General features: G+C 33.0%; 1 long non-coding RNA gene and 1 pseudogene across 2 annotated transcripts; both read left to right on the top strand.

Moving 5' to 3' along the window:
- Nucleotides 1-229: 229 nt before the first annotated feature.
- LOC145011757 (uncharacterized) lies at nt 230-1780 on the top strand. Its single transcript, XR_013664243.1, has 3 exons — nt 230-1177; nt 1291-1342; nt 1432-1780. It is a non-coding gene; the product is annotated as an uncharacterized LOC145011757 (long non-coding RNA).
- A 76-nt stretch (nt 1781-1856) lies between these two features.
- On the top strand, nt 1857-8877 carry LOC145010437 (protein ROOT INITIATION DEFECTIVE 3-like; annotated as a pseudogene). Its single transcript, XR_013663872.1, has 17 exons — nt 1857-1871; nt 1948-1980; nt 2317-2445; nt 2655-2788; nt 2880-3027; nt 3091-3335; nt 3798-3878; nt 4514-4612; nt 4754-4911; nt 5155-5623; nt 5871-5956; nt 6043-6099; nt 6196-6306; nt 7872-8010; nt 8475-8516; nt 8591-8627; nt 8725-8877. The product of XR_013663872.1 is annotated as a protein ROOT INITIATION DEFECTIVE 3-like (transcript).
- Nucleotides 8878-26460: the final 17583 nt, after the last annotated feature.

Below are 26460 nucleotides of genomic sequence, written 5' to 3'. Positions count from 1 at the left end.
GTGCGTGCCCTAAAAAATAATGTCAGATTTGCAAAATCTGAAGGATAGTGGACACGCATTTGTGTGTGCCCTAAAATTAGTGTCAGAAAAAGAAAAAAAAAAGGAAATGCGGAGGGCACCTTTTATAAAATGTGTGTCATCCAAGTGTGTTGCTTTATAATTTTTTAATGAAACACGCATTTTTTAAGGCGGGATTTCACCCCGCCTGTTGGATCCTAGAAATCAAACCCCCTTATCTCTTTCGATTAGCAAGAAAAATCCCTAGGGCCTTCGTCTTCATAGCAGCATCGAACCACCACCCAACCTCCGATCTCACACCGCCAAGTGTCTCCGACCATCTTCTCCAACCAGTCTTTCCTGTCGCACTACATCCATAACAAAACCTCCAATCATGATATGATAATGTTTGTATTTATGTCAATTGAGATCAAATCATTCATGTCACAGGTGATCATGCTTCACGTTCGTATGATAAAACCCTAACCGTAAAAACCATCTTTCTCTAGGTCGAGAGCAACGATTCCATCAAGAATGTCAAATACATGATACATGTTCCTCTTTCTCCTTTATTCTTACCTCTAATTTTGATTTTGAAACTTCTCATCCTCTCCTCTATAAAACCCTAACCGTAAAAATTATACGGGTTTCAATTGTGATTTCCTCCTCCATACTTGATCCCTACTTCTACTCTCTACGCATATCAGATAGGATCCGTTCTTTCTCCCCTTTTCTCCTTCTTTTTCTTTGTTTTCTCAGGTACGACATCATTCTCCCTTACTTTCTACTTGTGCATCCCATTCTGATACTTTTCTACTTGATACAATCATCGATGATTCAAAACCATCAAACGCTTCAGCATCTATCGTGTTCGGTTAATTCATCCCAATCCATTAACCCCTTTCATTTTTCATTAAAAAAACCCTATTGATTTGGCAAGTTCATGAACCAGATGTAGCACATCCCAAACTGGGGTTTTAACCAAACCCGATAGAGCCATTGATGGAATCTTTGGATTCGGTTACCAAGGACTCTCTGTAATCACACAGATTTCTTCGCAAGGGATTGCTCCAGATGCTTTCTCTCATTGTCTCGTCAGAAATGGTGGTGGTGGTGGGATTTTGGTTCTAGGTCAGATAATCGAGCCAACCATGGTGTATACTCCATTAATCCAGTCACAGTAAGTTCTCTTTCGCTTATCTCTTATCATAAAACATTAACAATGGCGTACAGTCTTGTTACCCCTTTTCACCCTTTTCTGCAATTTCTCAATCTCCCTTTTCTGTTGTATAGGCTATGATAGAACTACTAATGATTGGGATGACTTAAAAACATGTTTATCATTGTAAGAACCTGTTTCCTTCTGTGAGTTTTGTCTATTTTTCGACTTAAAAACATGTTTATCATTGTATATTGTTTTTGGTTTCATTACAGGGTGTTTATGGTCATGGTTATGCACCATATGGACCTTATTCTCCTACTGGCTCACCTATGCCAACAGTAGGTCAATATGGTGAACTCTATGGGGCCCAACATTAGCAGTAACCTACTTCTTACTTCCCACCTATGACCCCTACAACCCCTTACTCTCATGCGCCTCCAAAGGGTGAGATCACAGCAACTAAAGAGGAACCTGCTTTATCTTTGGACACAACTAAAGGAAACCCAAATGGTGTGAAGGGTAACACTGCTTCTATCCCTGTGAGGCCAACTTCATATCAGAATTTATCTTTCAATCCAAATGGAACCTATGGAAGAGGTGCATAAACTGGCTATCAGGATCCAAGATACACTTGACAGTTGATAGTTTCTCAATTTTCTTCAAACAATCTTTTCTTTTCTTCTCTTTTAATCATTTTATGTTAATATTCAAGGCAAAATATACAAAATGGCAACATATTTTCATTTTTAACTGATGTATTGTGTCATAAACTTGCAGTCTATTACTAGAGCATATGGAAGGGTGGATGTAGATGGTTCCAGGTATCTACTTGGTGACCATCTTATTAGTTTTGTAAATAATAATAATAATAATAAACAAATAAACTAATTAAAGTAGAAGTTATAAATACAAATGTAATAGAAGCAACTATGTAAATATGCTAGTTCCATTAGGTTTTCAACGTATAGAGGAATTGCAAGGGAAATATTATAACTTAATTCTTAATTATTACCTATTGCCTAGATTCTTATAGGAGTTCAATCACCCAACATTCACTACATTAAACTATATAACTATTTATGTAGTTCATAACTTATTCATTTGAAAAATATCAAATTTGACACTTATGTTCAGGTTTTTGCTGTTTGTGGCCTCAGGTAGAAGTTAAGAGTTTTCCAGCAGAAGCAATCAATCCTCTTGCTTGCAATATTGATGGTACTTACATAGTAGGAGGAGGAGTTTCAGGTCATATTTACTTGTGGGACATGAGTTGTAAATTCATTTCAGTTTTCTAGTCATAAAGAATACATGGTTCTTTTGCCGATTTTTAATTTCTCTTCAAATTATATTGAAAACTTTGTTATTTTGTTTTACTGTTGCACTTTGGTTCCAACAATTCACTGTTTTTCATAATCGGATTAACTATTTGTGCAAAAATCATATAAAAACTGATCGTATTACAAGTCTTTTCTTTATTTCTTTTGATTTATTATAGGTTGCAACTGGTCGATTATTAAAGAAATGGCATGGTCACTATAGGCCTGTTACTTGCTTGGTCTTTTCTAATGATCAGTCACTTTTGATTTCTGGATCTGAGGATGGAACTGTTAGAGTCTGGTCACTTTTGATGTATGTATAATTATTCATTTACCCTTTTACATTCATGAGTTGCAATTTTAGCGTTTATTACTATAATACATTTTCTTCATCTTGTGATCAGGATATTTGATGAGGAAGGACAACAGAGAGCAGGACATCTGTATGAATACAGTTTCACTGGTCATGCTTTACCTATAACTGACATTGTCTCGGGCTTTGGAGGATCCAATGCAATTATCTTATCTGCTTCTCTAGATCGTACTTGCAAGGTACACATTGCATAAATATTCGGAAAAGACGTGAATGCCCTCATGAATTTGTTTAAATTGCAGGTATGGAGCCTAACTAGAGGGACATTGTTGAGAAATATTGTGTTCCCTTCAATAATTGATGCAGTTGCATTAGATCCAGGGGAACATGTTTTTTTATGTTGGTGGGAGAGATGGGAAAATATACATTGCAGAACTCAATGCTCAAGTCACATCCAACAACAACAACAACAACAAAAACAACAACAACAACAACAACTATGGTTTGCATATCATTGGCATATGCAAACACTACTTCAATATTCAAAGTAGGAAGTAGTTGGTATTCATTATATCTTTTGGAGAAAATATAAAAAGGGGTGTTTGGATTTTCTTTTCTTAAGTAATTATTCTGATTTCAAGAATAATAATCAGATAATAATTTGATAAATTTAGGGATAATATGATACTTTTCCATTTATCCTGCAATAAATCTGATTTTGGCATCAAAGATTTTGTCATGATGACTTCTTATACTGGAATTGTTCTGAAAATATCATAACCTCTTTTAGATGCTATTATTGAGAAGAGAGTATCTCTTTCTGAATGCAACAATACTATAACATCCTAAATTTAAGACTATATTATTAAATTAATAAGATAAAAGGGAAAATGGTAGAGAAAAGTCATTAAATTTGCTGGGAAAATTACCCTAAGTCAAGGGGAATAAGGGCATTTTCGGAATTTTACCAAAACTAAGTGGGGTTTTTTCACATGATGTTAATTTGCAGCTGCCAACATCTCCCCAGAAAAGCTACAATATGGTAGACCATCACCATCCATTTGAACTTTGAAGAAGATGACAATGCAATGTAAGTTTATGCTAATTAGTTTCTCTTACTATTTATTTTTGAATTTATGACACTTTGGTTGCGTTGAATCTGATATGGTATTCTGACGGTTATATATATATATATATATATATATATATATATATATATATATATATATATACACACATACATATAGGGTTAATGAAGAAAGAACTTAACATTTTACAAATTTTCCCTCACTTATTTTTTCCTTCTCAGTGTTGCCCTTTTTTCAACTGCTTTAGGTTTTGGTTGCATAACTTAGTAAAACGGTACAAGAGTGTGTGTCTCTATCTCCCCTCTCTTTAAAACATGCACTGTGGTTGGCTCTAACTTAAAATACAAGTGAACTCAGACCCCCATCCAACCAAGAAAACTATAGAACCTAAAACAAGTTTCTGTGCTCAAGTCTTTAACAAATATGAACACCAATTCGTTTCAACATCTCCATTATAGGGTAAGGCAACCCCCAGTAGTTCTTCTTGTTGGTGAGTTCTTCTTGAATGTCACATCTAACTGGAAACTATATAATCTAAAACAAGTTTCTATGCCAAGTCTTTACTTTCACATCTCACTGGAAACATCCTACATAAACTTAACCTTTCTTCTTCTTGCTGGTGATGGAACCACAACAGTAGTTCTTGAAGGAGGAAAAACCATTCATTGAAGACGGGGTCCACCCTCAAAATCTGATAAAGTGCTTCATGCATAACTCATAACTCATAACTCACAAGGTCTGTTTCTTTTCACTTTTCTGGACCGAATAAACCGCTTGAATGAAAATAAATGACCATTTTACCCTTACATTCCATCACACAGTTTTAACAAAATTCATCAATTTGTTAATATAATTAAGTTTCTTTCTTTTTGTATAGCATGACAAGGCCTTTATTACTGGTTACTGCATCTGTTGACAAAATGGTTCTCAAGAAAACAATTAGTGTTGATGGTGATCTAAAAATGGGTGGTTCTGTTGTATGGGTAGAGCGATCTTCCATTGATGTTCAACTTGGAGTCACTCAGCTATCAATCGGTATAATAATATGATTGATATCTTTAAACTAGTGTTTAATTTCAATAATTTTTGATTTTTTTAACTGAAAAGTGAAAACTATATATTGGTTTTGTAGATAGCACTGTAATTACAGAAATAGTAGCTTTATTTTGTAACATTTTCCATTGTATTGTTTTGTATCTTGATTCTACTTTTCATGTTTTTAGAATAAAATGCCTACCCGAAGCTTTAACAAGAAGTTACATTAATTTAACATGCCAGATGAATTGAAGTGGCCTAGTACGGATAGAAGCCAACGACTCCCAAGGGGTGCACCCATGAGAACACCACCTGTCTTCGAGCAACCTCGGTTCATGAAGCACAGCAGCAACTCCACATCCACTGAGGTTGATATTAAGTCTAAACCAACCAAAATAAAGGAGCCTAATCTGGCTGGTAACCGTGGATCCAAGGGTTCCTCTTCTAAGGGCTCTTCAGAAGGTGAAAACTCAGTTTCTAAGGACAAGATGAGTGAGGATCCAGAAAATGAGAAACCAAAATTATTGATCAGGCTTACTAGAGAAGAGATTGAAGAAGATTATCTTGAAATGACTGGAAAAAAGCTTCTAAGAAACAAGATGAGGAGGGACTATCTAGTGGTCCGAGCAAGTGCATTTTAATAAGATTTGGTGCAGAAAGTTAGTTATTTAACCGCAAAACGAAAGCAGACTGACTAAGTTTTGGACTTTTGGTATGATAAGCATCAACAACAATTTTTTAATCCTTTTAAACAACAAAAAGAAAATAGATTTATTCCTTTTTATATAAGTTTTTAATACTAATAAGAGTTTGTTATACCTATTATTTTTCATACATTAAGCCGTAGGATTGGTTGTAAATAACTAGATCTCAGGAGACTTGAACTTGTGATCATTTTTATAAAAAAGTTGGTATTATGATGATATAAAGTTAAAAATTTGTATTGATTGATGAAATAGGTTGGAGTCTGCTATTCTTGACTTAGCTGCAGATGATAGTGGTGGATTACAAAAGCAAAAATCCTCGTTTCATTCATTGGGATAAGGTTTGACTTTTTTTTTTCATTATTTATATATATTTATTATTCCACTTTTTTACTTATATTTAATTTATTTATATATATGATCACAGTGGAGTAAAAAGTATGTCACGTTGAACAACGGTGACTGTGGGACAGCTGATGGGAAGGTATTTTCAAATATAATTTTATTTTTTATTTTTTTTATTAATTTTTGGTTCTAAAAATATGTTTGTACTATTTAATTTACTTGTGTGTATATACAGATAATAACAGAGAGTGGTAAAAAAAGGGAAGGCGAATAAAACAAGAATATATAAAAGATGGAAAGAAAAGTCACATAGTAAGATATCATATATGCATACAAAGTCTCAAAGGTACATCATATACGCATACAGTTGAAAATCATGTTAGAATGTTAGAATGTTAGAATGAAATAGTTTTGGTCTAAATAAAATGATGTCAATGTTTTCTGGTTATTTATTTTGAAATTATGAATTACAAGGGCAATTTGGTTACTAATTGTTAAAGTCACTCATTTTCAACCAAAAAACAATTATATACTAGGGAAGTTAGGTCACAAAATGTTAAAGTCACTAATGTTTAACCAACAAAGTCAAAAATAAACATTTTACACCATTTTAGCTTGTTTGTTTTAGATAAATCATGATTCATTATGTGTTCTGTTTATGATTAATTGATTATCAATTATTCAGTCTCAACATAACATTTATCTACAACTTGGAGTTAGAATATCACTACCTAGTTTAATTGCTGCAAAATAAAGTGCACATGTCATTCTTACTGGTGACTTAAACAAGCTAGAGGTAGGCATGAGCAAAAGGACCGAACCAACCGGAACCGGCCTGGGAACCGGCTTCGGCCAAAATCAAGAACCGAACCGGCCTGGCGGTTCTACCAGTTCCGGGTCCGGGTCCGGTTTTTGCCAGTTTTTTGATTTTGGAACCGGCCTTCGAGAAATAACAATGTATTTTGGGCTTACGGTTTTTCGATTTTGGGTCCGGTCTTTGGGAGATTTATTTGAGTTTCAAAGTTACATTAAACACATGTGAAGATTATATATGAGAGAACTTCATGGATTAGTTCATGCATATGCATACCCTTAAACAAGTTCTTTAAGTATTCCATATAAGTAGAGTTAAACTTTACATATAATATAAAAAAGTTGATATATAAATATTTCAAATTTCTTTCCCAGATGATATTACAACCATTCATAGACTCTTTTTGGCTTGAACATTCTAAAGAAACATAGGTGCAAAATGTCAAAATGCTCAAACAGCCTAATCTTTCGAATTGCTAAAAGAGGTAAAACTACACAATCACATTCTTTCTTTAAATATCAATAAAGTTCAACACTTTTTAATACTTCATATAAATTCAGGAATTAGGGGAAGCTATAAATTGGAATGAAGTGCAAACACTTACAAATGCACCTGAAATTGTAACCGAATGGAAAAATTTAAAACCAGAGATCATGAAATGGTTTTCAATCTCAAATCCTTCATTCAACAATGGAGAATCCGAACAACAATGCAGAACCCGAACAACAAAACGATGGATTCTCAAATCCTTACACGATAGCTTTTTTTATTTATTTTTTTTTATTTTTTTTTTATGTCTAAAGTAGAAGTGCAAGTGACAAAGGCATGGGGTGTTTTGTAAAGACTATCCGGTCCGGTTCCTGGTTTTGGGCCGGTTCTTACCGGGTCCTGGTTCCAAAAATTCATAAAATTATAGTACCGGTCCCGACCCGACCGGTTCCATCGGGTTCCGGTTCCGGTTCCGGGACCGGTTCCGGCCGGTTCTCCGGTCCGTTTGCTCATCCCTAGCTAGAGGCATAAACAAGGCTTGTATAATGTACATTACTTGTAATCAATATGAATTTGTTTCTTACAAGTTTATAATAATCAATTTTCAGGGTTTGGACAACATGAGAAGAGTATGTGAGCTTAATAATGTCTAGTGATGATAGTGATTCTGCCACCACTCATAGTAGGTTGTTATTTGAGTACATAGAAAAGAATCAGCCTTGGGGCAGAGAACCTTTGACTGATAAGGTTAGCTTTTCTCTTGCTTGAACTGGAATAACAGGAAGAGCTCCAAATTGCAAATGGCCAATGTGTATAAAAAAATAATAATAAAATAACGTACAATCTTGAACTTATTACTTGACCAGCAGCTAACGGAACATATTTTGGAACATTCTAGGAATTGTGGGTGTGGCCCCAGGTATCTGATCTATTAAATCCAACAAAATCAAAGCTCTAGAAAAAGTTGACAACTTTAAAAACTTCTCTATCGCCATCATAAAGATAATAAGCAACATTCACCACTCAACTAGATCAAAAAAATCGGATAATTTTAAGTCTTGCATTCACCAAGAAATGGAAAAGATTTTCTTTTTATGCAGAATTTTTATAAAAACTACCAAAACAAGGAATTCCCAATTGAAGACGAACAAAACCCATCATACCATTTTGCACTGATTTTTCCATGTATGTCACCATGTTTCTTTATACAGGTATGGGTCGTATTGAATTGCTGCAATGACAATTGGCAAAAGGTATTTTACTATTTCACACTTTCATATTAACTTTTGTAATCAACATGTGTATTAAATTTTAATATTTTATACAGGTATGGGTTGTATTCAACCCTGGTTTATTGGAAAAAGGTATTTTACTATATTTGTAATAAATTTTAAAATTTTATAACATAGATTGATGATGCTTGAAGGCATTCTGAATACTAATGTGTTATGATGAAAACAGGTATCATGTGGACAAAAAAGCATAACAATAAGTAGAAACCAGAAGGTGTTCGTTAACAGCAATGTAGTATTAGGTTATATAGTTAGGGAAAACCTCTTAATAACAATGTACAATTAGATCCCCTTAAAACCAATGTATTACAATTTTTTGATATGATGCAATGGATTCTATTTTTTTTATTTGATATTATATTTTCTATTATAAAACATTATATACAAATTTAATTTGAAAATAAGTAAATCTATAAATAATCTTTTTTTAAACATTTAAAATTATGATACGCAAAAATGTGTGTCATCTTCATTTATGACATGGCCATTCTTGACAGGGGCTTTCTTGATACGCATTGCGTGTCATTAGCACGCGCGTCGTAAGGTTACGACACGTGAATGCGTGTCGTCTTCCTTTATGACAGGGCCTTCCTTGATACGCATTGCGTGTCGTGAACGCGTGTTGTAAATGAGCGTCGTAAATGCGCATTGTCTATAGACGACGTGCAAAAGCGCGTCGTCTCTCTTTATGACATGGCCTTCCTTGACGCGCATTTGCGCGTCGTTTGAGCCTTTTCCGACGCGCAATGAGCGTCGTAAAAGGCTGTTTTTCTAGTAGTGTTGCAAATATTTACAAAAGAGTAACTAGCTGAGCACAAGCAAGTTGGAACTACACTCTCGAAGTTTAGTTTATTATTTATGGTTAGAATATAAATTGCTTGTAATATAAAACAATGTTTGTTTTGGAACAATATATGTTTTAAATTTAGCATGTTTGAATATTTATGTCTCAGTTATTTATTTAAATGTTTGATTATTTACTAGATCGTTTTTCATAACGATAATACTCATATTGTGAAATGATTGACTTCTATTTCTGAGACTAGATCTCTTGATAGAATTAAAAAGTAAATATCAACATTTTATAAATAAAATTAAGTTCTATATGCAAGCACTTTTGACTTAAACTTTTTTTAAAGCGAACTTATCCATGACATTGTTATCTTTATTGTATAAATTAAATCCACATATTCCAACTTCAAGAAATGTATCTTTGAAGGCAAATAATGTAGTTTATTTGACATATGTGAATCTTATTTATATATAAAAGATTCCTCATAATATTTTCACTAAAGTATAGAGAAGATAATTATTAAGGAACTATACACTTTGGTGTATGACTTCCTTTCTAATGAATGTATATTATTGAGCACAAGATATAACCTAGTAGTACCATCTAAAGCCTTTGTGATGATAAAGGGTGAATTAAATTTTACTTGATATAGTTTACTTTGTAATCGGTAGAAATGTCATGCCTTTAACCTTTTTGGGATTATACTTCAATCATTATTAACAATATCTAGAATATAAATACCAGCTGATTACATAATTTTAGAATATTCTAAAAGGGCATTTAGATTATTATATACAACCCCATCAAGAATAAGTTCCTTTATTCCTCTAAAAGTTGAGTTAGTAGAAAGCAAGCTTCTAATGACAAAGTAAGTTGGAGGCACATGGAAGATGAAGTAGTTCAAGACCCATAGCCTGATGTAATAACTATTGGCACTAGTTTTAACATGAAATTATTAAACATGAATAGTTGCTATTAATAAATACAAATTGTTCACAATAATGGTAGAAATAATATATGACTTGAGAAATGTGGAATCTCTCATTGATGAGTTCTTGATGGTTTTTAGTTAAACCATCTACTACTAAAATGTTATATCAGATCTTAAATCTGAAAAATGACATAGAGTCATGAACATTGAGATGTAATCCATGTTTAATAATCAAGTATGAGCTTAATTAATCTTCCACTCTATAGCAAGGCTAGAAGGAGAAAGACATTCTTCTAGAAAGAATATATAGACGGATATATGTACACATTTAGAAATGCTTGTTATATAAGGATTTTCCTATACTCATGGCATTGACTATAGTCCTTATCATACTCATGACATTGACTATGGTCAAACCTTTTCACAAGTAGCTATGATTAGATCAACAAGGATATATTTACTATAACTTCATATTCTTAATATGAGATATAGCAAATAGATTTCAAGAAAGACCACTTTTCTTAATAGACATCTACTAAAAGATATATATATGTATATATATATATATATATATATATATATATATATATATATATATATATATATATATATATATGTGTGTGTGTGTGTGTGTGTGTGTGTGTGTATAGCTTATCATGGAGGTTTTCTTAATCCATGTTATCCTAACCAAATGTGTAGGGCTCAAGATCTACTTGTGGATACAAATCAAACATCTCAAGGTTGGAATACTCCTTTTAATATAAAGATACAAGGTTATTTTTATATCAAAATAAAAAGAACGTATATGTGTTTACTAAGAACTAGTGGGAGGATAGTGATATTCCTAATCTTTTATGAAAGAGACATATTTAATTATTTGAAATGAAATTTCGACTATGCAATGTGGTTTTCACCTTGATTGAGAAAGTATTTCTAAAATGAAAGACTTAGGAATGACAAGATACATTCTTGGAATATAAAATCCATATGAGATAGATAAATATGAATATTAAAGGTTTTAAAATTCTTTTTGCATGAAATGACAATATCTTGAAAGAGGTCAAGATACAAGATTTCTTTGGAAGATTCATGACATTGTCACATGACACGATTTTTAAGTTTGTCTCAAATGGATCTAGCATAAGGTTACAGCTAGATAAAAGGATTTATATTCTATTTTCTTGGCAAATGAATCCATCATTTATGTCATATCATGAGATACAAAACTGAATACACGGTTAACTCACTAAATGAGTGTGAGAACATTCTAAAACTACTCAAGAAGAGCTAAGAGAATGTATATGAGATACTTAGTTCAGAACAAAATCTTAATAGCTATATATGGTTTTGATTTCTAAATAAATATAGATAATTATGAATTATAATTAGATTATGATTTCATTATAGAATGAAGAGTAAGTTTAGTTGGAATGAGGTTCAAGAATAACAAAATAGCACAATCTACTAAATAAGAATACACTACTTTTCAGAAGTTGAAATCAAATATAATTAGATAAGCTAGATCTTTGAAAAACTAGGTTGAATCCTTCCATTCAGGAATAACCTAGAAATCTTTTGTGAGTAATAAAGTGTACTTAATTAAGCTAAGAAAATCTATGTTAGATAAGAGCACCAATTATATTCTCCATTTATTTAACTATACTTAGAGTAATGTCAAATATGGAGATGATTATATTCGCAAAATTCACACTAATTAAACTTAGTTGAACCCATTAATAACGTCTTTCCTTTTAAGCTAAGTATGAGTGGTCACATATCAACCATAAGACTTTTATTATTTTAGTAATGAGATTTTGATTCGAATTTAGTATTTGGATATGGGAACATTGTAACAACTATTAAATAATGTTTTAATATCTTGGGATATGATCATTACATTAATCCTTGTTGTGTTCTATATTAACAATTAATACATAAATAATCTTATTATTCTAAATGTTCATAGTCGGTTATGATTGTAGGAGCAATTATGAAGTAAGACTAATATGAAATGGATTGGTTGACTCTCACTAGATGAAAGTCAGCAAGTTGTTGTAACAAAGTTTCATAGGTATGTCAGAGAACTAGTACTGAACGGAACCACATCAAGATCATCTTGTAGATTGCAGTTATGAGTGATACTTGATTAAAAGTTACTATCTTTGTATCCTTAACATCTGAGATACATAGTGGGGACATAAGTGTATAGAGTGCTATGCTTTGAAATGATCAAATGATGTTTATTGACCGGGTAGTTATAAAAGTCATATTCAGGTATGGTGTGAACTATGCACGAGGCATATTTAGTCAAGATGGGATATGTTCCTCTTAAGGGTTGAGAGTTAGAGATCTTACGCACAATCGCAAAGTTGAATTACAAATGAGATTGATTGCGATCCAAGGCTCATGTTAATTAAGATGTCTGTAACAAAAGGGATACTTGATCAACTTACCTTAATACATCAATTGAAGCTTAGAGCCTTTGGGAATTGGATTTTGATGAATGGAATTCTTCATCATATGTTATTGGGGGCAGTGAAATGTTGCTAGATGTTCACCACTATATATATATATATATATATATATATATATATATATATATATATATCAATCTATGAGGAGTCTTATGCAAGTCGGAGATTGAAAGATCTTGTATGCCCAAGAGTGATTATAGAATGATATTACTAATAATATATGATCCTACAGGGTCACACAATATAGCAAATTACCGTTAATTAATTATTTATTAGTATAATTTAATTATTAATGATTATATCAACACTTGTATTTAATTGGAAAACTATTATTTTGGAAATAATATTTACTGGAAAAATAACAACTTATGAAATATATCATAAAGTATGATTATCTATAAACTAGTTCAATTTATATAAAAGACAGTTTATATATAAGAAGACGTTTATATATGACTATATATATATATATATATATATATATATATATATATATATATGTGTGTGTGTGTGTGTGTGTGTGTGTGTTTGGAATTCACTATATATATATATATATATATATATATATATATATATATATATATATATATGTAATAACTAGCCATGAGACAACTTTTGTCTCATGGGAGGCATGCTTTTTCAAATATTGATGAGGAGACCAAGTGTGGCTCTCTTTTGAATTGTTTAATCAATTCATGCCATGCTTGGAACAAAGTTATCCATGCAATTGCTTTATGATCTTCTTTCACTTTTTGGCCATTATATAAGGAAGGGCATGGAAGACATTTGAGAGATTTCTTGCAAGTCTTCTTCTTCCTCTTCCTAGAGTTAAAACCGAGAACACATACTCTCTTAGAGGGCTACCAAATTTTCGAGATTTAAACTCTCCATTCTCCTTGAGTATCTTGCATTTTGATGTCAAAGAATGTCACTTTGTTGCTTCACCGTTGAATGTATATTTGGTATATATTTCATCGGTTTATAAACAACAAATTACAAGTGAATACTAGTATGTTTTGATGGTTTTACTCTTGCTCTTTGGATACTTCTAGAGAACTCTTATTGTAGAGTTTTATGCCACACTTCATCAACTTCCAACCTCTCATGAGTATCAAAGTCTTCAAAGGTTTTTATGATTTCCCTTTTATGGTTTTTTTAATCTTTCTAACTTTCTCAAAATCACCTTTGGTTGGTCAAATAGTGTTAGTTTTATTCAACATTGTTAAATCTTCCGTTGTCATTATTAGCGGTTGTGAAACCGAATTTTATGAATAAAAACTCAACAATTGGTATTAGAGCCATTTTTGCAGGATTAGTTACATTATTTGTTTAATCAAAGAAATCTATGTTTTTGGAAAACATGGATGGTTTCCTTTTTGCAAGAGAAATCCATACATAGTTTCTATGACAACTTTAAAATGTTTATAATTGTTATTTTTGACCAAAAGTTTACATGCATCTTATTGGTCATACAAAGTTGTCTTAGAAAAACAAAAAGTTGTTTTATATATTTTTTAGTATATAAATATATATGATGTTCATAAACTAGCCATGGACTTTTGTGTTGTTGCATGTGTTGATTTATTTAAAATGGGTGTAATTGTTTATTTATTCATATGGTAAGTAATTATTAAGTAGATAGTTTTCTTCTGTTAGTTTCTGTAAATAATAGATTATTTTGAGAAATAATTTATTTTTATAAAAATATAAGAAGAATAAAGAGGGTGACCATTTTGAAGATCAAAAGTTTATAAAGTTGATTTTATTAAAGTTTCTTAAACTTAATTTTTTTTTATGTAAACTTGCTATAAGGTGTTGAAGCAAGTAGGAGTAAATGAAGACTTTATAAGATAAAGGTCACTTATGTCCCTTTAGGAATGGTTTTGATAATTTTGTGATGGCTCACAAAATTATTAGTGGCGAATGGCTTGGTTTATGCACATATGTTATAATTGTTATGCGTGCTTGTGTTGTTTTATGTTTATGTTGTTATTATTATTATGTTATGGTTGATAAATTAGTTTATGAAATGCAAAATAATATTTGAGCATAAATAAATATCACAAGGAGTTTGGTTTTAATTAAATTTACCTTTTAACTTAAGATGCTAAAAATAGTTTTACGATAAAACAAACTTTATCTTTAAAACTAGCAACTGGTAAAGTTTCCGGATTAAAATTGTATAAGTTTAAAATTTAGGTTTATAAACTTTTGAAACTCCAAAACTTATTTTATAAAAGGAAGTTTTATTGAAAGATTTTCAAATGTTCTACAAGGTTCAAACGATGTAACTTAACGCTAGATATTAGTTTAAAACTTTGACCACTTCATTTATATAAAACCGGGTTTTATATATTTAATATTGTTAAAATATGATTTTATTTCAAAACATAATATATATATATATATATATATATATATATATATATATATATATATATATATATATATATATATATATATTTTCAGTTACACCATGGTTTGTTGAATGCGTCCAATAACCATGATATAACATGTTTTTTAAATTAGAATTAAAAATAAAACATCAAAGAACCCTTACAAACCTCAAATCTATGCAATCATTTTTAATAAACACTCACACGTCTCTTGTATACACTGGTCGGATAAAGGTGTCACACATCCCCAAACCGGAACGGCAAAAACATTTGGGGGCGGCGGACATCATTTACAGTATCACAACCATTATATAATAGGAATCAAAACAAACACAACTATTACATTGATAAGGCAAAGTATTTACATCATCTTCAATACATGGTTTGTATGACAACAAAATGTATAACAAAAGTGTAATCGATGTGACTTTGGAAATCTCCGTCTTCTCAAAATCCTGCAGGTGTACCTGTCTTATCGGTTCCCTAAGAATACAAGTGATTTTGAAAGTGTATCAATATTTAAATTGGTTAGTTCATAAACATGTTTTAGTGCTGGAAAAACTTGTCTTTTTACTTTGAAAATACTAGTCTGTTTCTATAGAAAATCCAATATTTTCTATAGTGAATGTAATGTAGTCATGTATGTTCCTTGAATTTGTATACTATATTAGTGTACTCTGTGTTAGAAAACAGTGTGTTATATTTGTATTTGTATGAAAACCCTTGTATGTATGCTTGGATGTCACCAGTTGTTATGAAAGTAGTATACTGTAATAGTATCTATATAAAATCCTTAGTATGAAAACTTGGTATTCACCAATTGTAGTGTAAAGTAGTGTACCACAGTAATGTTTGCATGAAAACCTTGTATGAATGCTTGGTTACTACCAGCTGTAGTGTAAGTAATGTACTATAGTTTTACTAATTAAAATAAAACCAACAAAGTAGTGTTAATCCCGTAAACATACGTGTTAATTATACTGTTGTGAGTTTCATATAACCATGCTTGATATGACCTAGTAACCTCTAAGATGTTCTGTCACACCCCAAAACCAAGAACGGCGGAATATGTTCTGGGGTGGAGGACGACATGTACAGTATCATTACAATTTCATAATATTAAAAACAAGAAACAACAACCATTTCATATATATAGTGATAATAATTACAATTGTGTTCTGCACAGTTAATAGACACCAAAAGTATAACAAAAATAAAAGATGAGTCTTGTATATGCTCCATCTTCTCCAAAAGCTGCTCTGTACCTGTCTATCTTTGACCTGAGGATACAAGTTATTTTGAAAACGAGTATCAGCATAAAGGTGGTGAGTTCATAAGAATTTAGTGTCATTGTAGTATAAAAGTGTTTGCAGACTTATAGTATATGAGCTAAAATTTGTATTTATGAGTAGTAGAAATCCCTAGAAAATCCTATATTTTCCAGAAAGTACATAAGTAAGTCAATCCTTTGAGTGTGTAAAAGTATTATCTTTGAAACTTTGAATTGTAAAAGTGTAGAAATAAAACTCATGTGAGTAATATGGCTGAAGAAATGTTATGCCTGTTAACAGTAGTAGTGTTGTAACTTTAGTTAGTAATAGATCTTTAATTACTTCGGGATATTAGTTCAGACTTTAAGTCTTAGTGTATTTATTTGGATATAAGTTTAACTTCTCATGTGACCAACTGTGAAGTAGTAGAGTACCGATGACCTTCCCGGTCATGCGTAGTGAAGTAATGTAGTGCCACCCCTGGGCCTAGTCGGCTCGGACTGTAGTTAACAGTCGGGATGTAATAACGTCAGTTCCGTATAGATCTATACATATCGTGTTGCTTTCCTTTCGGGAAGCCCTGGTCACATGGTGTAAGTACAGTAGAGTGCCTTATAGAGAGTTAGTGTGATATACTTTGTATTAGTGAATTCTCTTATGCTTTAGTACGGTAGACTCTTACTATAGTAAGTAGAGTGTTCTCTTATACTTGCATTAGCTTGTAATATTAACAGTTTATTGTGAGTATAGCAATAGTAGAGGTAAGTAGTAGTAGCCTTAACTATACCTATTATAGTTAAATAGAATATGTGAATTCCTACTTCTGATTAACAATAGTAATGAATAAGATGAAAACATTCATATCTAAAACAAATATATATGATATATAATTAAGAATTCAACGATAGTCGGGCGGACAACCAATACCCTAAAACCAAATTAAACAAGAACAGGAACTAAGGCCAACTATCGGTCCTAAGTCCTTGAAGTCCTATTTATATAAATATATTAATGTAGATTTATTTTTAAAAGGAAAGTAGTTGAAACATAGTTTTGAAAATAGTTTAACAACAATTTAACCTTAAAAGCGCATTTGATAATTAGTTAAAACAGTTTTATTAATAAGTATCTAAAAGTGTAGAGAAATCCCTTTTTGATGATAGATTGTAAATCACTTATGATTTGATAATAAAACATGTAGTAATGTACTTGTATCCACCCTAAAACATGTAAAAATATTTAAAAGGTTCATTAAGGGGTATGAACTCACCGGACAAGAATTGTGTCGATTAGGATGTTTAAACATCGGGCCGAGGATTGAAAATAGCGATACATCTAGACGATAACAGGTTTCTTTGATCGTTCCTGTAATCTTCCAATCCTCTACAGTTGATGTTCATAATCGAGCTCTTCTGAGGATTTTGTTTAATCATTCGACACGTTTGATTCCATCTTGACTTATTCTTTTTATTGCATTCATATTTTTTGTGTTTATATACTTGTTCAAGATCTAATCGATCTTTATAGATTAAAGGTAAGTTTAATCTCATCATAGACTAAATCAACATAGTCCAAAATCAGATAGAGAGTCATTGCAATAGAGTAGTTAACTGCCAATATGACTGATATTAATGGTGTAACATGAGTTCGGAAAAAAGACTTAACAGTAGGTCTTCCATCAAATCATAAGGAAAATGTTGGCAGCCTAGAGGTCTAATTAGAGTACTTTCAAAGTTAGGAATGTTTACATCAAATCATAAGGAAAATGTCGGCATCTTCTATTGGCGACGGGCACCCATTGGACGAACCCTTAGATCTGCTAGTTGGCGCATAACTTCCTGAAGTTGTCGTTCATGAGTCCTTTGACGTACTCGGAGTTCCCTAACTTTGGCTTGGGATGCAGCTAGTTGTTGCTGCAGAGCCTCGTTGGTACTCTTTGTCCTATCCATAGCTTCTTCCAGTTGGCAAATGCGAGCAATGTTGAGGTTAGAGGTGGCATCAACCTCTATAACTCGGCCAATTGCTACTTGACCTTGCTCGACATTCCTGGCGATCCTTCGGACCATAGTGGGCAAGACTCAGTCGACTGATCCTCCTTCGCTTATGTTGTAGAATCTTCGGTCTCCATTGAAAGGTACCGGCTGACCCTGCTCATTGCTCCGCCGGTTTAGGGTTATTGCCCACATGGGAGTGGGGCCTTGAAATGCCGGATAGGGTTGGGATTTGGAGCTACTGGGGGCAGGTTGTTAACTTCTGACTCGGAGTTGGAGCTATCCGAGAAGCCTTCAGCATGGTGATCATCCAAAGGGATCGGGTGATCATCTTCTGGCTCCTCGGTGAGCCATCCTCCATTGCCCTGGTTTGGATAATACGGATCATCGGGATGGTGGAAGCCAGCCATCCTATCTACGTGAGAAGGGGGGGGGGGGGGGGAAAGAAAGGTTAATAGACGTACTAATCTAGGATACTTATAAGATGGATCATTATTAGTCGAGTTAATACTTGCGTAGTGCATACCAATTACATGTAACCGAAGCAAGATAGTCCTTTGAATAAGCAACCCTAACTTTAGATCCCCAATCAAACAAGAATAGGAAATGAAGCAAAGACCATAGATTCTGAGTCTGTAGCGCGCTAGTCACATGTCATCATGACGTACCCACTTAGCAACTATTGTCCTACCAATAACGACCCTTTTAGTTATTACATATGTAGTTAGTAGAGTGCATAATACTCCTATAGTATTCTTATTCTAACGAGTTTGTGGTAGTGTTGGTAAGTTTTTAGACTTGTTGCAACACCACAGTCATTCTTAGGCACATGCTAGTCACTCCTAGAGAGATGTAGTTGATCAGGCTACATCCACCCAGATGTGACTATATGTCTCTAAGCTTAATTGTGTTGTTCAACAATCTTTAATACTTCTATTTTGTTTTAGAATGATACTGACCCCTTTGTATTGGTGAATGTATATATACGTACTTAATTAAATATTTTAGTATTTAAAAGTATATATTCTTAGTCAGAGTGTTTTAGTCCCAAAGTGTTTATAGTTCGTATATCTTTTATGGGTTGATATACTTGATTCATTATAAACAATGCTCTGATACCAATCTCTCACACCCCAAAACCGAGAACAGCGGAATACGTTCTGGGGTGGAGGACGTCATGTACAGTATCATTACAATTGCATAATAGTAAAAACAAGAAACAACAACTATTTCATATATATAGTGATAATAATTACAATTGTGTTCTGCATAGTTAATAGACACCAAAAACATAACAAACATAAAAGATGAGTCTTGTATATGCTCCATCTTCTCCGAAAGCTGCCGTGTACCTGTCTATCTTTGACCTGAGGATACAAGTTATTTTGAAAATGAGTATCAACATAAAGCTGGGGATTCATAAGAATTTAGTGTCGTTGTAGTATAAAAGTGTTTGCAGAATTATAGTATATGAGCTAAAATTTGTATTTATGAGTAGTAGAAATCCCTAGAATATCCTATATTTTCCAGAAAGTACATAAGTAAGTCAATCCTTTGAGTGTGTAAAAGTATTATCTTTGAAACTTTGAATTGTAAAAGTGTAGAAATAAAACTCATGTGAGTAATATGGCTGATGAAATGTTATGCCTGTTAACAGTAGTAGTGTTGTACCTTTAGTTAGTAATAGATCTTTAATTACTTCGGGATATTAGTTCAGACTTTAAGTCTTAGCGTATTTATTTGGATATAAGTTTAACTGCTCATGTGACCAACTGTGAAGTAGTAGAGACCGAGGACCTTCTCGGTCATGCGTAGTGAAGTAATGTAGTGCCACCGTCAGCTCGGACTGTAGTTAACAGTCGGGATGTGAAGTAATGTAGTGCCACCGTCAGCTCAGACTGTAGTTAACAGTCTGGATGTAATAGCGTCAGTTCCGTATCGATCTATACATATAGTGTTGCTTTCTTTTCGGGAAGCCCTGGTCACATGGTGTAAGTAAAGTAGAGTGCCTTATAGAGGGTTAGTGTGATATACTTTGGATTAGTGAATTCTATTATGCTTTAGTATGGTAGACTCTTAATATAGTATGTAGAGTGTTCTCTTATACTTGCATTAGCTTGTAATATTAACAGTTTATGGTGAGTATAGTAATAGTAGAGATAACTAGTAGTAGCCTTAACTATACCTATTATAGTTAAATAGAATACGTGAATTCCTGGTTCTGATCATCAATAGTAATGAATAAGATGAAAACATTCATATCTAACAAAAATATATATGATATATAATTAAGAATTGAACGATAGTCGGGTGGACAACCAATACCCTAAAACCACATCAAACAAGAACAGGAAATAAGGCCAGCTATCGGTACTAAGTCCTTCAAGTCTTATTTATATAAATATATTAATGTAGATATATTTTTAAAAGGAAAGTAGTTGAAACATAGTTTTGAAAATAGTTTAACAACAATTTAGCCTTAAAAGTGCATTTGATAATTAGTTAAAACAGTTTTATTAATATGTATCTAAAAGTGTAGAGAAATCCCTTTTTGATAAAAGATTGTAAATCACATATGAATTGATAATAAAACATGTAGTAATGTACTTGTATCCCCACTAAAACATGTAAAAATATTTAAAAGGTTCATTAAGGGGTATGAACTCACCGGACAAGAATTGTGTCGACTCGGATGTTTAAACGTCGGATCGAGGCTTGAAAATGTGAGAGGTTCCTATGTAATATTAAATGATACAAAATTGTATCTAATTAGATATAAATCACTAATTAATAGAGGATATACACTTCTAGTCGCGAAAACACTTCAATTCAAGTGTTTGGAGTGACCCGGGTGACATTTATGGACATGTATGGATTGAATAAGGAGTTTACTCTTGAAGCGTAAACTCTTAGAAGAGATTTCGGCCCTAAACCCCTCATCCCCATGAGTTTACGATAGTAAACTATGAGTTTACGGCTGTAAATTCTCACCCACTCATTCCTTATGTGTTTTGAAGGCCATAGGTTAATTATAAGTGGTTCTACTCATTTTTACAAGCGAAGGAGTGAATTTAGGGCACCATTTAACCCCTTTATAGGAATTTACGGCCCAGGAACCCATTCATGAGGGGTTTACGGCTGTGAACTCCTTATGGAGTTCTTTTAATTAAGTTTAAGGTCCCTAACTTGTTGGTTGTTGATTATAGAATTTAATCCAAGGCTATTGGTGTGTTTAAGTGGCTTTTAAACACTCAAATATGAATTTACTCCCCATGAAAGTGAGTTTATGGCCAAAGTATGTTCTTGGGTAGTAAACTCATGTTTACTCTCCAAAAACTCGTTTCAAGGTGTTCTAAGTCTAGTACATTAAGTGATATAGCCATATCTAAGCTCCAAAGGTCGATTGGAAGGGTTTAAAGGCTCAAAAACCCCTTATATGTGTGTTTACAGTCCAAGCATGTTCCAGGACCGTAAACACATGAAAATTGTCCTAAATGATTGTTTAACCACGAATTTGAAGGTCTAAGATGTTAATCTAAGAGTTAGGGAAGTTACCTTGGTGTTTTGAAGCTTGAAAGAAGTGGTTTTTGGACCTAGATCTTGGATTGAAGAGAGAGGTTAGAGAGAGAGAGAGAGAGTGAAAAAGTGTTCAAATGAGTCTTAAACCACTTTAAATATGGTTTGGATTTGAGACAAGGTGGAATTCTACCCGATACTGATGTTAACCGAGGCTTTTGGTCGCACCCGATTAAGTTGTCGTCACTCGATATGGTCAAAACTAAAGTTTTTCTAATTACTAGTTTGAGACATTTTCTTGTGTTTCTAACATGTTTGGATACTTACAAGGTCAAAATAAAAGTCTTAATTTAATTGACCTAATCCAAAAAACGAAAACGGAATATTTCGCTTAAGATGAGTTTTTCGGACGGAATGGGTTGTAGCGATGGAACAACTTTGGGTTGTCACATGTTCTTTAGGCGTCCACAAGTTATGACATTAGTCACCCTAGGCCTGCCGGCCTAACTGTAGCTAACAGTTCACGTGTGGGATTGTTAGTCTCGTATAGATCTATACACAAATCTTACGCTCTCCATCTAGGAGACTCTGGTTATACTCTATAGGATTTAGTTCCATACCCTAATGGATACTAGTGAAGTAGTGCCTCACAACTGTATATTAACTAGTTTATGTGTAGTGTTGTAGTGTTCTCTTGTATTAGAAATTTTATGTATTTCCTTGTGTTAATGTACCTTATAATGTTTAATAATTATACTTAAATAATCATTTTAGTAGCATATACTTGTATCATTGTATCAGAGTAGTGTTTCCCAAACTATACCTATTATAGTTTGTATGTATGTTCTCCTTTCGTGTATTGAATAATGCTCAAGTAATGTAGTGTTCCCAAACCATGTATGTATTGTATTGAAAACTTGCAAAGTTTGGTTGAATTTTGAAAGCTACCCTTATGCCCAACATGTTACAAAAGGGTTAAAAATATCTAATATTTTTATAAATTGTAGTGATTTATCGGTTTGTAGAAATTGCAAAAGCTTTAAATTGTTTAAATAAAAACGCAAAAAGTCCTTGTGTTCTACTTGTATTCCCCTAGGAAACCATTAAAAAAGGTGAAACTGTAGGGGTATGGACTCACCTTGAATATGCATTTTGAATTAGCGAGTTGTAGAGACGATCCCTGGGTAGGCGTACTCATGAATAACGTTATCCTAAAAATAATTAAATTCCTCGTTGTATATAAATTAATAATATATTAACTTAAATAATGAGCTTAAATTATAATTTAATTATATAAGGACTTACAATTAAATTGGAATCAATTGGGAAATGCTGAATATGAGTTTTCGGTTGGAAAATGTAGTTTACGGTTGGACTTTATGGTGTTCACGGCTGGACCTTGGATTATTTTGAAGATTTGAAGATTGCTTGAATATTTGAATGTGGGTATGTGAAAGATCCACACTTTCATAATTGAAATCTTACTTCAAAACATGCTACATGCATATTTATAAACGATATTTTACATTGATAGTTTAATTACAAAAGACTGGATACAAACCGACTAAGCTTTAGTATATTACATAACTACCTAGGAATCTATTATTCATATACATACATAAATCCAAGTAAAAAAGAAATAGTATAAACTATTCTAAATCTTCCAACAGTATAAGAGTATACTGGATGCTTATTATCTACGATTGTTAAACATTGAGAAGGGTAAGCGGTGACATTTAGTGAGTTCAATAATAGATACAATATAACGTTATGTCATATATATACTTCCATATGGAAAAATCAAAGAGGAACAAGGAACAACAAATGTATATGTGAATCATGTGACAAGCTTTCCATATCAATCAATGATTTGATTCAAAGATATATAATCAATGAGACACAACAATTTCAATACTTTATATACATCCATAAAGCTTCAGCCCAAATGACACAGAAGACATACACTTTCTGATAGATTTCAGACTTTCAACCCTATCTAACCTTCTGCCAATGCCATAGGGGTAGAAGTCATTCTCTTACGAGGCATACTCTACACGGCTAGAGGCTACATACAAATACCATTGTGAATCTAAGTCCTTTCACTGATCACATGGTTAAAGGTACAACTTTGCTACTATAATAGCATGAAATAATAATACGAAAAAATAACACGGAAAAGAACATAGCAAATATAACACATTTCATACAATTGTTCCTATATATTGAACTCACCGTGAATAAACTGGATGTTAAAATAGTAATTTGGGCAACAGTTCGTTACTATAATTAACTTTCTTAGATGAAAATCGGGAGCTTTCTTGAAAAACGGGCCTTGCGAGGGTTGATCTTCAAAATGAAAAGTTAAATTTTTTGGGCTCTTCAGGCACTTCGAAACGTATTTCGGGTGTTGGGTATGATTCCAGGGCTTCAGGGGATGCTAAGTAGCTTAAAAGAGGGTGTAAGTGTGAAAACTGTGTGAATTTCTAACATTATTCGGGAGGATTCTCACCCTCCTATTAATAGGTGTGAACTGAGGGTCTTCGGTCGAAGGAGAGAAACACGTGGCAGTAGCGAAGCGAGGCAGGTGACGAGGGCATGCATCAGATGTGAGGGGAGGCCATGCGTCGGTCTCGGATTCGAGAAACGCGTCGTACTTCAAGCGCCACAGATGTGACACGCTGCTGAGCCAGATTGGACCTCGCTTCGGGTGACTCATCGGCATTGGACACGGGACACTTCGCGGGTAAGGGAATCGCGGCTGAAGTTTGGCCATGTGAAATTCCTCAGATTTTGGGATTTTCCTCGGTTTTTGTGCCTCAAACATAAAAAATCCATAACTTTAACATACAAGCTCCGTTTTTTACGTTTTTTATATGCACACGTAGGTGAAATTATACTCTAAAACGTTTTTTTAGACTCCATCGGCTAAGTTTGACATTATTTTTATTATTATATTTTTAACAGGATGGGACATGAAAAGTCTGTTAAAAATTCATAACTTCTTCATCCGATGTCCGTTTTTGTCTGTCTTTTTACCGTTGTACTGCTATTGACGAGACATTTGATTCTCGTTTAGGTTGTGTCGGCTAAAAATCACCCAATCTTTATTTTGAGTTTTTAGCTGTCTAGTGTATATTTCGAAACTTAGAAAAAATCATAACTTTTACACACAAAGTCAGATTTGGACGTTCTTATTATGAAAATTATTGGTTTAACGGATACTTCGACTTTCATTTAGATCACAAAGGATAAAAAGTAGTTTATCGAAAACTCATTTTTTACGCTAAATAGTGGTTGTCGGTTTTGTCGCGGATCTTCGATTGGTCATAACTTCTTTGTTCTAACTCGGATTTCGATGAGTTTTTTCCTAAATGTTTCTAATGAGATTCTTTACAAATTTCCATAATATAATTACACTTATTTCAAATTTTATATTTTCATTAAATTTCAATATTTAACTTTTGATCGGAATCTCATAAGACTTCTAAAACATTATGAGTGATTCTAAACATAGTTTTACTTCAATTCAAGTAAAAACTATCTTTTAGAACTCAAGACTCAAATTTAATATAATATTTGATAATATTATTCATTACAAAACACGATAACTAAACGTGTATGTTACAATATGAATGTTCTTGGTGAATTGGTTGATGATTTGAAGATTCTGGGCCTAAACCTTTGAAGATTCAGAGAAAATGAGGTTGTTCACAGATGAAGATTGAGAGGATTTTGGAGTGGTTCATGGTTGAGAAATGGGGAAATGAGTTGATTCAGGGTGTAAACACATATATAGGAGGTGTTTATGGCTGAAGTGGTATTGGACTTTTGTGTTTACGGTCCATTAAAGGACTTGAATTGGGGTATTCAGCCCAATAAGCGGTGTTAATGGCCGTAAACCCTTGTTCCCACTTTGACTTTGGCCGAAAACTCCACTTTTGAATTATCTATAGGCTGTGAACTCCCTTTTGGAGTGATTTATTGGCCGTGAACTCCATTTGGAGTTCACTCCTTGACCGTCAACCCTTTTGCGGTGTACTTTATTGATTTAAACATTAATATATTCACTTATATTAAGTTTTAATATCATGGTTCACCTAATACTCAGGTTATAAATTAATTATTAGCTTATAGATACGGCTTGGAAGTAATAGAGGAAATATATAAACATAAGGATCGAAATGAAACTTTGGCTCTTATTGAATTTGAGAATAATGGGTTGTTACAGTATCCCCCCATTAGATGGAATTTCGTCCCAAAATTCTTGCTATAGTGAGTACATCATGGACTAGGGAAGAGATGTTGATACCTTTGTTGCATCTGGTATTCTCGCTCTTTAGTAAATTCAGGTCTCCTCTTGGCATTCCAACGAACCTTTAGTATCAGTATGCGACTTTGTTTCATTCGTTTGACTTCCCTATCCATGATCTCTACTGGTTCTTCCACGAAGTTAAGGCTCTCGTTTATCTCGATCTCATCGAGCAGAATTACTAGAGTCTCGTCAGATAGACACTTCTTTAGATTTGACACGTG

Source organism: Lactuca saligna, chromosome 8 (assembly GCF_052625555.1).
Source record: "Lactuca saligna cultivar CGN05327 chromosome 8, ASM5262555v1, whole genome shotgun sequence".
NCBI lineage: Eukaryota > Viridiplantae > Streptophyta > Magnoliopsida > Asterales > Asteraceae > Lactuca > Lactuca saligna.
The sequence above is the reverse complement of the archived record's forward strand: the minus strand, read 5'-3'. Positions and strand labels throughout refer to the sequence as shown.